The sequence below is a fragment of the Oncorhynchus mykiss genome, chromosome 8, assembly GCF_057628025.1.
Source record: "Oncorhynchus mykiss isolate SJ-2025 chromosome 8, ASM5762802v1, whole genome shotgun sequence".
Classification (NCBI taxonomy): domain Eukaryota; kingdom Metazoa; phylum Chordata; class Actinopteri; order Salmoniformes; family Salmonidae; genus Oncorhynchus; species Oncorhynchus mykiss.
The window spans coordinates 24993659-25007319 of NC_143029.1; the positions used below are offsets into that span (position 1 = coordinate 24993659).

The 13661-nt window shown below is 43.4% G+C and overlaps 1 protein-coding gene across 3 annotated transcripts in view; it reads right to left on the reverse strand.

The window, feature by feature from the left end:
* The window catches only part of LOC110529656 (nuclear receptor coactivator 1), a 100440-nt gene that overhangs the window by 68840 nt on the left and 17939 nt on the right, over positions 1 to 13661 (reverse strand). The window contains exon 1 of one of the 3 annotated variants that reach the window (XM_021612062.3): positions 8314 to 8664. The exons of the other annotated variants lie outside the window; for them this stretch is intronic. The gene's annotated coding sequence lies outside the window, so the exon portion shown is untranslated. Of the gene's footprint in view, positions 1 to 8313; positions 8665 to 13661 lie in introns of those variants that run through there. 3 annotated transcript variants of the gene reach the window in all.

Genomic DNA, 13661 nt, shown 5'->3' on the forward strand with positions numbered 1-13661 from the left:
CCCGATTGCGCCACATAGCAATACTCGATAGTCGATCACTATTGGGGTGGGGGGGGGGGGGGGTCTTTCTCATGGCTACCCATGTATTTCCATGGAAATATAACGTTTATTTGGAAAGTAAAAAATGTATAGATATTTTATTAGCATTCATGATTTGCATAAATGTAATATACTAACTTACTCTTGTTAAAAATATGAAATGGTATTACATTTGGTGAAGAGCACATTATGACTTGTTTAGGACTCGAAACTCAAAGATTAGGACTTGAGACTTGACTTGATACTTGACGGTCTTGACTCGGACTTGCCTGTCTTGACTTGGGACTTGAGTGCTAAGACTTGAGACTTACTTGTGACTTGTAAAACAATGACTTGGTCCCACCTCTGGAAACAACAATCCTTTATTACTTTAAGACATGAATGTCATTCAATACGGAAAATTTCAAGAACTTTGAAAGTTTCTTCAAGTGCAGTCGAAAAAAACATCAAGCACTATGATGAAACTGGCTCTCATGAGGACCACAGTAAAAGAAGACCCAGAGTTAACTCTGCTGCAGAGGATTACAGTTCATTACAGTTACCATCCTCAGACATTGCAGCTCAAATAAATGCTTCACTGAGTTCAAGTAACAGACACATCTCAACATCAACTGTTCAGAGGAGACTGCATGAACCAGGCCATGGTCAAATTTCTGCAAAGAAACCACTACTAAAGGACACCAATAAGAAGTGACTTGCTTGGGCCAAGAAACACGAGCAATGGACATTAGACCGGTGGAAATCTGTCCTTTGGTCTGATGACTCCAAATTTGAGATTTTTGGATCCAACCGCCGTGTTTATGAGCGACACGGTGTGGGTGAACAGATGATCTCCGCATGTGTATTTCCCACCGTGAAGCATGGAGGTGGTGGTGGTGTGATGGTGCATTGCTCGTGACACTGTCTGTGATTTATTTAGAATTCAAGGCACACTTAACCAGCATGGCTACCACAGCATTCTGCAGGGATACACCATCCCATCGGATTTGCGCTTAGTGGGACTATCATTTGTTTTTCAACGGGACAATGACCAAACACGCCTCCAGGCTGTGTAAGAGCCATTTGACCAAGGAGAGTGATGGAGTGCTGCATCAGATGACCTGGCCTCCACAATCACCCGACCTCAACCCAATTGAGATAGTTTGGGATGAGTCGGACCGCAGAGTGAAGGATAAACAGCCAACAAGTGCTCAGTATATGTGGGAAATTCAAGACTGTTGGAAAAGCATTCCAGGTGAAGTTGGTTGAGAGAATGCCAACAGTGTGCAAAGCTGTCATCAAGGCAAAGGGTAGTTATTTTAAGAAACTCAAATATATTTTGATTTGTTTAACTCTTTTTTTTGCTTACTACATGATTCCATGTGTTATTTCATAGTTTCGATGTCTTCACTAGTATTCTACAATGTAGAAAATAGTAAAAATAAAGAAAAACCCTTGAATGAGTAGGTGTTCTAAAAGTTTTGACCGGTAGTGTAAATACTCCTGAAGCTGCGTGTAGCAAATGCTTCAGTGACAAAGGAGGTATTCAACCTGATCCTTGAAGTTCCCAGCGTTCTTGTGTTATTGCCAGTGCATCATATCATGTAGACATATAGGCCTAGGATCTCTACAGGTTAGCATATCTGCCTTATGTATTTATGAGAAAGGGGGTTGGAGAGACAATACTTTTACCTTACATTGCAGAATATAATAAAATTGAAAATGTTATCGCATTCTGCTCGCTTTCTTTCATAAAATCAGGTTTGTGTCTCCAATTCCTTTTCTGAGTGACGGAAAATGTTTCAAGTACCCCAGAGTTTGTGTGGGATGCAAAATCCGCATGGTCGCAAAAGAAAACAAACTGTTTCTCATCATCATTACGTTCCTCCATTTCTGTGTAGTCATGTATTAGAATTCTCTGCAGCAAAAACTTCCCTCATCTGTCGGCACTGGAGCGCAATTGCCACAACTGCGCCACCAGTCTGTGTTGATCCTGGGGATGGGTTGTGGCTGTGGCCCAGCTGCTGCAGCAGCTAGAGCAGCAGTGACCATCTGAAGCTCCATTTGCCTAAATTCTTCGTACGAATACTCGGCTCAAAATGAATATAGTTAGATGACACCACTGTCAACAGACAAATGTGTAGGTTGTTGTTTGCTTTGTATAATGAATGTTTACCGCTGTCTTCACGTCACTGCTGAAAAAATAAGAGTGTGACGTGCCGTTCCTAAATAGGGATTCCTCCAAGAGCACATGCGCAGTTGTTACCAATCTCCGCTGCTGTGGCAGTCGGATACATTAAATAATTATGTTACCAGTCAAGAATTTGGACACACATACTCATGCAAGGGTTTTTCTTAATTTTTTACTATTATCTACATTGTAGAATAATAGTAAAGACGTCAAAACTATGAAATAACACATAACACACACTCTGGAATCATGTAGTAACCAAAAAAAGTGTTAAAGAAATCAAAATGTATTTTAGTAGCCACCCCTTGTCTTCATGACAGCTTTGCACACTTGGTATTTTCTCAACCAGCTTCACCTGGAATGCTATTCCAACAGTCTTGATGGAGTTCCCACATATGCTGAGCACTTGTTGGCTGCTTGGGTTGAGGCCGGTTGATTGTGGAGGCCATCTGATGCAGCACTCCATCACTCTCCTTCTTGGTCAAATGGCCCTTACACAGCCAGGAGGTATATTGGGTCATAGTCCCACTAAGCCCAAATCAGATGGGATGGCGTATTGCAGAATGCTGTGGTAGCCATGCTGGTTAAGTGTGCCTTAAATTCTAAATAAATCACAGACAGTGTCACCAGCAAAGCGCCCCCACACCTCCTCATGCTTCACGGTGGGAACCACACATGCGGAGATTATCAGTTCACCAACTCTGCGTCTCACAAAGACGGCGCGTTGGAACCAAAAATCTCAAATTTGGACTCATCAGACCAAAGGACCGGTCTAACGTCCATTGCTTGTGTTTCTTGGCCCAAGGAAGTGTCTTTTTCTTATTTGTGTCCTTGACTAGTGGTTTCTTTGCATGAAGGCCTGATTCAAATCAAATGTTATTTGTTGAATATAACAGGAATAATCAGAACTTACAGTGAAATATTTACTTACAAGCCCTTAACACTTAATTTTCTTAAATTGGTTAAGAAATGGTTAAGAAAAAATAAGAAATAAAAGTAACAAAATAATTAGAGTAGCAGTAAAATAACAATAGTGAGGCTATATACAGGGGGTACCGGTACAAAGTCAATGTGCGGGGGCACCGATTAGTCGGGGTAATTGAGGTAATATGTACATGTAGGTAGAGTTAAAGTGACTATGCATAGATAATAAACAGAGAGTAGCAGCAGCATAAAAGAGGAGGGGGGCAATGCAAATAGTCTGTGTAGACAATTGATTAGCTGTTCACACACGCTGTCTCCTCTGAACAGTTGATGTTGAGAAGTGTCTATGACTTGAACTCTGAAGCATTTATTTGGGCTGCAATTTCTGAGGCTGCTAACTCTAATGAACTCATCCTCTGCAGCAGAGGCAACTCTGGGTCTTCCTTTCCTGTGGCGGTCCTCATGAGACAGTTTTATCATGTCTTAAGGTAATGATGGATAGTCATTTTTCTTTGCTTATGTGAGCTGTTCTTGCCATAATATGGACTTGGTATTTTACAAAATAGGGCAATCTTCTGTATACCACCCCTACCTTGTCACAACACAACTGATTGGCAGAAATGTATTTCGAAATTAAGAAATTCCACAAATTAAGTTAACAAGGCACATCTGTTAATTGAAATGCATTCCAGATGACTGCCTCACGAAGCTGGTTGAGAGAATGCTAAGCGTGTGCAAAGTTGTTATCAAGGGTGGCTACTTTGAAGAACCTCATACAAAATATATTTAGATTTGTTTAACACGGTTTTGGTTACTACATGATTCCATATGTGTTATTTCATAGTTTGATGTCTTCACTATTATTCTACAATGTAGAAAATAGTAAAAAATAAAGTAAAACCGTGGAATGAGTAGGTGTGTCCAAACTTTTGACTGGTACTGTATATAAAATAATCACACATATTTTGGTGAAAAAGTGCATATTTACTGACTCAAAACCGATAGTACTTAACAAAAATAGCTCATTTAGCCAATACACTTTCAATAAAACAATGAATTTGTCCACGCTTCGCTGATTTCTGAATCCTTAATTCACTGGCAACAGAGCAGAGCGGGGCCGACATGCAGGTTAAAATATTAAAATAAACTTTAAACCAATTACATTAATTTGGGGACAGGTCGAAAAGCATTATTAAACCTTTATGGCAATATAGCTAGCTAGCTGGCTAGCTAATTTGTCCTATTTAGCTAGCTTCTGTTGCTTGCTAATTTATCCTGGGATATAAACATTAAGTTGTTATTTTACCTGAAATGCACAAAAGGTCCTCTACTCCGGCAATTAATCCACACACAAAATGGTACACCGAATTGTTTCTAGTCATCTCTCCTCCTAGGCCTTTTCTTCTCTTAACTTTATATTGCGATTGGCAACTTTCATAAATTAGGTGCATTACCACCACCAACCTTGTTCGTCTTTCAGTCACCCACATGGGTATAACCAATGAGGAGATGGAGCGTGGGTACCTGCTTCTATAAACCAATGAGGAGATGGGAGAGGCAGGACTTGCAGCGCGATCTGCGTCAGAAATAGAACTGACTTCTATTTAAGCCCTTGGCAACGCAGACGCTCGTTGGTGCGCGAGCAGTGTTGTGCAATAATTGAATAATATAGTTTTCGAAATTGTGCAACGCTTGTGCATGCCTGTGAGCCCTACTTCCTGTAAGCGAGCCCAGAAAACACACACGCGGTGAACTCACTCAGTCACTAGGTTATCCCCTGGCCTGGTGACAATGGGCAAATTACACTGCTCTATTGCCACTTTGTCACCACAACACTTTAAAGGAAGAGGTGATGTGCATGAAAATTGTGGCTGAGCGGAGCCACTTCGCCAAAACGAGGTTGAGATAGATGGTATACAGCTACGGACAAATTTACCACAAAGGTTTTGACTGAGGTTATGAAGCCAGAGTCGGATTAAAATTGTTAGTTTTACACACAATTTTTTACAAATATTTTTTTTTTACAGTTTCAGTAAATAAAACGGACGATTGTTTATTTTTTCTGAAAGTACTTGATGAGTGTACTGTTGCTTGTATGCATTGTATGCGTGCTTACTGTGACCGACTCCCTGATAGTGGCTACTAGCTACTTCCAAAGCCGGTGCGAAACAATAGTGCTTGGCAAGTGAGAGTGTGGGACACTGTGTCCCGGTGTTGTTGCTGTTCATGCTCTCCCCATTAGTAGACTATCACGGTGACATTGAGATGGTTACAAATATTAGTTATTTCTCGTGTAGGCTACATGAAATAAAATCCTGATAATGCCGGTGACACCGTGATACAGCTTCCTAGTGGGAAGCACCTCACGTTGGGAAGCACAACGGTGCACTGGTCATTCGCACTGGCTTGCCTTGTCGTCGTGTTTAGAGGGCAGAAATGTTAGCAAAGTGACATGTCACCGGACATCCATATAAACACTAAAGTAGCTGTCATCACATATGAATGGGGAAACCAGTTAGTTAAAAGTATATTTGTGGTCATCGCCTAGGGACTCTAGCTAGCTAACTAACTTAGCTAGCAAGTTCTGTTGCCATAACAACGAGAGAATGACTTCTGTCCTGTCCATAGCTGTATACCATCTAGTCACAACCCCAAAACAGCCCTTCCTGTCTGTGTATTGGTCTGCCCATACGGCCACAGCTGAAGTGCTCTCTCAGTCACACAACATAGGGCATGATGGCACTCGTCACAAACCACTAAGCTCGCATATATGCGTTTTTCTCTCACAAACACAAGGCTAGGCTGCTTTTGAATGGCTACATAAAGCCTTGTTCTTCACGTGAGTAAATTAAAATAATGTTGTACTGGTATGCAGGCTCTGTGTACTATTTATTATTTTTCCTAAGAAGACATGTCCAGCCTTTCCTTTCGGAAAAGCTGACCACGACTCCATTTTGTTGCTTACATCCTATAGACAGAAACTAAAACAGGAAGCTCTAAGGTCTGTTCAACGCTGGTCCGACCAATCTGATTCCACGCTTCAAGGATGCTTTGATGACGTGGATTGGGATATGTTCCGCATTGCGTCAAACAACAACATTGACGAATACGCTGATTCGGTGAGCGAGTTCATTAGCAAGTGCATTGGCGATGTCGTACCCACTGCAACTATTAAAACATTCCCCAACCAGGAACTGGATTGTTAGCAGCATTCGCGCGAAACTGAAAGTGCGAACCACTGCTTTTAATCAGGGCAAGGTGACTGGAAACATGACCGAATACAAACAGTGTAGCTATTCCATCCTCAAGCCAATCAAACAAGCCAAGCGTCAGTATAGAGACAAAGTAGAGTTGCAATTCAACGGCTCAGACACAAGAGGTATGTGGCAGGGTCTACAGTCAATCACGGATTACAAAAAGAAAACCAGCCCCATCGTGGACCAGGATGTCTTGCTTCCAGACAGACTAAACAGCTTCTTTGCTCACTTTGAGGACAATACAGTGCCACTGACACGGCCCGCTACCAAAACCTGCGGGCTCTCCTTCACTGCAGCCGGCATGAGTAAAACATTTAAACGTGTTAACCCTCGCAAGGCTGCAGGCCCAGATGGCATCCCCAGCCGCGTTCTCAGAACATGCGCAGACCAGCTGGCTGGTGTGTTTACGGACATATTCAATCAATCTTTATCCAAGTCTGCTGTTCCCACATGCTTCAAGAGGGCCACCATTGTTCCTGTTCCCAAGAAAGATAAGGTAACAGCTAAATGACTACCGCCCCGCAGCACTCACTTCGGTCATCATGAAGTGCTTTGAGAGACTAGTCAAGGACCATACTGGGTACTGGACTTCCTGACGGGCCGCCCCCCAGGTGGTGAGGGTAGGTAACAACATCTCCACCCCGCTGATCCTCAACACTGGGGCCCCACAAGGGTGTGTTCTGAGCCCTCTCCTGTACTCCCTGTTCACCCACGAGTGCGTGGCCAGGCACGCCTCCAACTCAAATCATCAAGTTTGCAGACGACACTACAGTGGTAGGCTTGATTACCAAAAACGACGAGACGGCCTACAGGGAGGAGGTGAGGGCCCTCGGAGTGCGGTGACAGGAAAAACAACCTCTCACTCAACATCAACAAAACAAAGGACCGTAAGGCTCTCCAGAGGGTAGTGAGGTCTGCACAACGCATCACAATGTTGCCCAAAGATATAGTCCAGTACAATAATACATAGCACTATAATAGATAGGTTAGCTGAACGTCACGAAAAACGATGTGCATGCTTCAATGGGGCAGAAGACTGAGTTGTTGTGATTCTGGATGGCCAGATAGCTACCAATAATGACAACAAACATAAGTGACTTGTTTCAGCTAGTTTCATCTTGTTCTTGATACCATGTCTTGTTTTGAGGTGTTTTGACTGATTTCACATCAATGCTAATATGGCTAAGATTCACTAAAGTAGCTAACCAACAACTAACAATGTATAAGAGACAAGTGCTCAGTTGGGCAAATGTATTTGTTTTCAATAAACATTGGAGACAAAATATAGTTTACATGTCAATAATCTATGCCGACCAGTCTGTTTTGCACACATCGGTTTTGTTGCTAAACAACTAGCCCATCTATTAGGTGGATGAGTCATAAGTATGTAATACATAGGCTAGTATGAGCTAACTGAATAACATTTAGACATCTGAATTACATGACAAAAATGCAGCCCATGTGACGGCCCCTGAAACCACATGGTCAGGCTAGAGCTGAGCAAAAACTCATCATGCTGTGGAGTGGGGAAAAAAAGAAGCTAAATCCAAGGTAGGTTTAGAGACACACACACACACACACACACACACACACACACACACACACACAGGAGTAACCTTTGCAAGTCTCACAAATCCCTCTCTCCTCACCTAAAGCTCAATGCTGGCTGAGAAAAACTAAAACACACACCTCCAACGACACTCTGCAAAACATGTAGCTACCTAGTCACTCATTCCGAAACACAAATATCAAGAGGCCCTTTGCCCCACCCCCCCACTCATTATTCAGAAAACACACACACAAAAACAACAGACCACATACATACACTGTAGCCTAAAATGTAAACAACTAGCTCAAGCCAAAAGTAAAGAGAGAAAGTGAGAGAAGAGAAAATAGGAGTAATCCAGTAAGAGATCCACGCACCTGAAGCCCAGCTCAGCTAAGCTCGGCCTAGCGTTGGCCTATATGTGTATGTGTGTGTGACGTAGAGGAGCCCAGCAGTCAGTCAGTCAGAGGAGGAACAAGCAGGTGCCAGGCAGCAGCCTCAAGGAGTGGGCTGAGAGCAAAAGAAGAAGCTGCAGTCCACGGCCAGAGCACTAACTCGTCCAACAGCATGGGTTTTGGGAGAGGCAGAACACCGCCACAAGCTCTCCATTCCACAGGCTGGCTGCTATCTCCATGTCTCCTCTCTTTAACTGAGCTTTCCAGGCCTCGCTCGTTCGCTCACACCAGGGTACTCTAATCACCTCCCTCACAGACAGAACAGCGATGTATGGCAATAAGAGAGAAGGACAGCCCACCACGGAGCGAAAAAGAGGGGGAGGTGGTTATGAACTCAGTCCCCAAGCACTGTGAATGGAGTGAGGGAGACTCTGCGGAAGCGAGAAGACAGTTCACAAGGAGAGACCCCTCGTGGAGGAGCCTTGGGGAGCTTAACCGCGCACGCTTTAGGAACGGACTTATCCCCCATGCTTTACTGCACACAGGACTCCCCCCTCCCACTCACCCTGGCTGAAATGGTTTGCTCCATGAGAAGCTGCTCAGTCACTGTTGCCGAGTCCCTCCTCCCTGAAATATAGGACACAGCAGGAGAATGTATACGGTTTGCCTGAATGCAGTAACACAGGCCTAGCTGGGCCTGTATGTATGACTCAAAGCACCGCTTTATCTACACTCCACTGTATCCTGAATGGCTTGCAAACAAATTGTTTCAAATTACAGCAGTAATCAAAACGGAGGCAGTTGTAGAATTAAGGACCATCCACATACGTTGTGTGAATTTTTTAAGGGACCTCAAAATGTGGGTCAGCACTGTAAGACAGAAACACAAATCATGTCACTTTAAAAATAACATCAGTAAACACACAGAATTTCAACAATTCTGTGTATGCTTCATGCCTCATTTGGCCACGTCTCCATAGAAAGACCCACTTCCCCCGGGGTGTCACGTTACCAACCTGATCCTCCTCATCGTCGCTAGAGCTGCACCCCGGTCTCTTGCGTTTGTTTCTGTCTGAAAGGCCGGATTGGGCCAGAGCCCTTCACCACCCAACAGACCCCCAGGTCTCATGTCTCCCTCTAACAGGCCCTCATTCTTCAGCTAGTCCCCCTCATTAATCAGCCTGCTTGGCTGTCACACACACACACACAGTACCTGCTCACACTCACAGACCTGCCCTTCTTCAGACCCCACTCTGAGACATCCTAGTTCCTGATTTAAAATTAGGAGAAGTCAATTCTCCACACCACTAATATTCTCACCCGCTCTCTCTCTCGCTCTCATACTTAAATAATTACTCAATGCCTGGCGTACCGCAATCTCCTACTTAATGCAAGCATATGTTATTTTCCAAATCACGTAAACGTTTATCTGATGATTTATGCATACATTGGATGGTAACCTCATAGATCGTGTCTCCGCTTATAAATGTCTAGGCATCTGGATAGATGATAGGCTTTCCCTCAAAAAGCATGTTGATGAGTTACTTAAGAAATAAAAATGTGCTTTATTTATAGGAATCGGTCATCCCTTTCATTAAATAGCAGAAAACAAATAATTCAGTCGACATTCATTCCGGACGTAGACTATGGCAATATCGTCTATAAGAATTCAGCTGCCACTGGAGCAGTTTATCATACTGCATTACACTTTATCACAGGCGATAGTTTCAGCACACATCACTGCATCGGGAAGTAGGCTGATCCTCTTGGAAGTATCGTAGATCTATGCATTGCACGTTTTTTTGTTTATAGAGTCCTTTGCATAAACTACCACCGTACTTCTCTGTTAACCTACAGAAATACAAGATATCAGACACCGTCTCAGGCTAACTCTGGAGGTCCCTTTGATCTCAACAGAGTTAGGTAAATCTGCCTTTAGCTATTTTGCACCTTGCTTGTGGGACGGTCTACAGAGTTGGCTGAAATTGGAGAAACTGGTGCCTCGGAGGCAGTTCAGCTGTGTGAGCACCTTTTTAAGGAAGAATGATTCTTATAATTCTATGTTTAAAAAAAATAAATAAAAAAAATATTGTTTGTTTTTTGCTTGCTTATACATTTTGTAGGCTGTGTCATTACTTTTTTTTTTTTTTTTTTTTTAAATAACTTTCCCCAGGTTGTTGTTGTAAATGGGAATTCATTCTCAGCCAACTCACTTGGTAAAATAAGGAATACAAATAATAATGAGTCATGGATATAGTGCCATGTTGCCCTGTGTAGCAACACGTACGCGTGTGTATGAACGTAGCAGTGGATCGTAAAGCATTCCCTGCGGGCTACAGCTAGGTGAGGTGTCAGACAGGTGACAGCTAGGCCTATGTGATGGCCCCTACCTGCAAGACAGGCCTAGCACCTGAGGCGGGGATGGAGACAGCCCGGGGGACAGGGAGTCAAGACTGGCCCCCTACCCTCCGTGCCCCTCAAAGTATTGCTCCCCCCCGTTTACACCCCGATTTAGGATGTTTACCCAGAGGAGGAAATGGCCAGGTGAAGTCAGAGCTCCTCAATACTGCTACAGTACAGCAGTAGTCCTCTCCTCATGCTCCTAGGGGCCAGGCCCAGCCTAGCATAGGATACTTCAGCAGCCTGCCTGCCAGAATGTCTAGGGGACACAGCCAGTTATGGCTACAGTTCTGGTTGGCTGAAGCTTATGGCCGGGGATGATGCAACACATTATGCTTGGCTAAAGCTTATGGATAATGGCACTGATAATGACTATGGGAACTGTTGTTGCTGTGGCGTGGGCATGGGTTTGGGCTAAGGCAATGGTCATGGCATGAATGGACACTTATGGCACCACTTAAAACTGCCATTTTGGCTTTACATACACTTTAGGCAACAGTTATGACCATTGTTATGGCAACAGCTAGTATGGCTAAAATATGGTAGAGCTCTGACTGTGCCAGGTTGAGAAAAGGAATAGGGTGCGGCTATTTCTAAACTTTGACAGCCCTGGTCTAAAGGTATGGCTTTTTACATCACAGGATCCCTGCAGTACAGAACAAGTACATCAGTGGCACATATCCTGCATCTACACCCACACTCACTCTGCATGATAACAAGCCAGGTATACAAGCAGCATTGCTCAGTCCCACTGACTCCCAATACTGGAATTCAGGCTTAGCTTAATGATGAGACTGAGGAGCAGATAAGAAAGTAGCTCATCAATACAACGCTCAGATCCTTGTCAGACACCTGGTGAGCTGTGAGTGTGACCCGCCTAGGTGATTAGAGTAGATCATTCTGCTGTGTTGTGAGACTCAGAGCAGTTTTGGACTTCACGCACACAGAGCAGAGCAGCAGGACGGGGGTGAGAAGTCACAGGCCCGAGATGCAAATGGTGGCAGTGTGTAAGTGTGTTTGTGTATGTGCACCACGTTGTGTTTGTGTGTGTGTGCGACATCTCACACTTTCATTAGTGCTATAGCCCTCAGAGAAAACACCAATCATTTGGGCTGAACTAATTGGCTCTCTTAAAATTAGATTGAAGACCCATTAAACGCAGAAAGAGACAGACCCATCTTATGGTGAGGTAGTGAAGACACGCTGGCCGTTAATTCAGCCACTTTTCTAAGCAACCCATCCACCCTGCAACGTCTTGAAAGAAAATGGTATTGATTCATTGAGTCATCTTAAAATGGGAATGGCTAATCATATAGCCATGAATAGCCATGAGTATGTAGATAGTACTCTTCAGTTCAGGGATGGGCAACTTTAATGGGGGGTGGGGGCCACAAAAGATATGAACACATCATGAGGGGCCTCAGTGGCACGTGTGTCAGAGCCAGCCCTAGCCTTTTGGGGAACCTAAGTGAAAATGTTTTGCACCTTGGGTATTATGCTATTTTAACCCTCAACAGTAGCCTAAGTTGGGACCCTGACTCATTTGAAGTCATCAGAGGAAGGGAAGTCTTTCTCTTAACCTATAATAAATCCAATGACATGGTGACATTATGGTGTTCATTTCATGTTGAATTCACATTAGTTGACAACTCAACCAAATGTAAAACCAAACTGGACATTGAACGGACATGTGTGCCCAGTGGGTTACTTCATGATGAACCAGTTTTCTAACAGGACTGTGTTTGCTATACAAAAAGTGGATCTTCAAAATTTACGGTATAAAGGAAACCCAAAGAAATAACAAGACCGCACTTATGTTACATAATCACTGTTAATGTAAGTGTCTTATGATGAAACTTGACTTGGTGTTATTCTAAAGGAAAAATACTAAACCTTTGCCAAAGGAAATATACAATATCATGAAATCAATTGAAATGTACATTTGTACAAATGATTCAGTCATGCAACGACATACTGTAAATGATTCAGTCATGCAACGACATACTGTAAATGATTCAGTCGATTTCATTGCGTAGTGCAATACAGTAGATAAGAGCAGGCTGGGTCAGATTTCACGTTCCCATGGCAACAACTGAGGAGCTGTTAACTACCGAAACACAGCTAATCTTTAAGCACAGACAGGTGAGGGGGAGAGAGAGGGGGGGGGGGGGGTAAGTCAGTGTGGTTTTTTTTTTTTTATACCAGTTTTGATGAATCTTCTGTTGAGAATGAACTATGCAGTTCAAACTCCATGTATAATCCCTTTCGGGAGGAATCGGTGCCTCAGTCTAGGGCATTTCAGACAGCTGTTAGGGCACCTTTTTACTGAAGAATGGGTCTTTTTTTTATGATTGTGTTTTGCTTTTAATGTATTGTTGTGTATAATAAATGTATATTTGAATGTGCATATGAATGTGTAGTTTAATGTGTTTATTGTATTTTGATGTTTATTGTGGCGCTATACAGGGCTCATCTGGAAGAGAGACCTTGGTCTCAGCATTGACTCCCTGTCAAAAAGGTTCAATAAAAATAAATAAAAGAAGCAGTATTCTCCAAACGGAAACAAATGTCACAATGCTGGTTTGGTTTCCCAGTGCCAGAGTATGTTATGGAGCATATGACTCCTATCAGTATATCATGGGTTGGTGATGCCTTGCTACAGTAAATGTGATTACATGTGGCAGGCAGCAGCATATAGATAGATATATGCTGCAGAGACCTAGCAGTGTTGTGCAAGGACAACAACCCCTCCCTCAACGTGGGCAAGACAAAGGAGCTTATCGTGGACTACAGGAAATGGAGGACCGCACATGCCCCCATTCACATCGACTGGGGCTGTAGTTCAGCGGGTCGAGAGCTTCAAGTTCCTCGGTGTCCACATCGCTAGGGACCTATCATGGTCCAAACACACCAACACAGTCGGGAAGAGG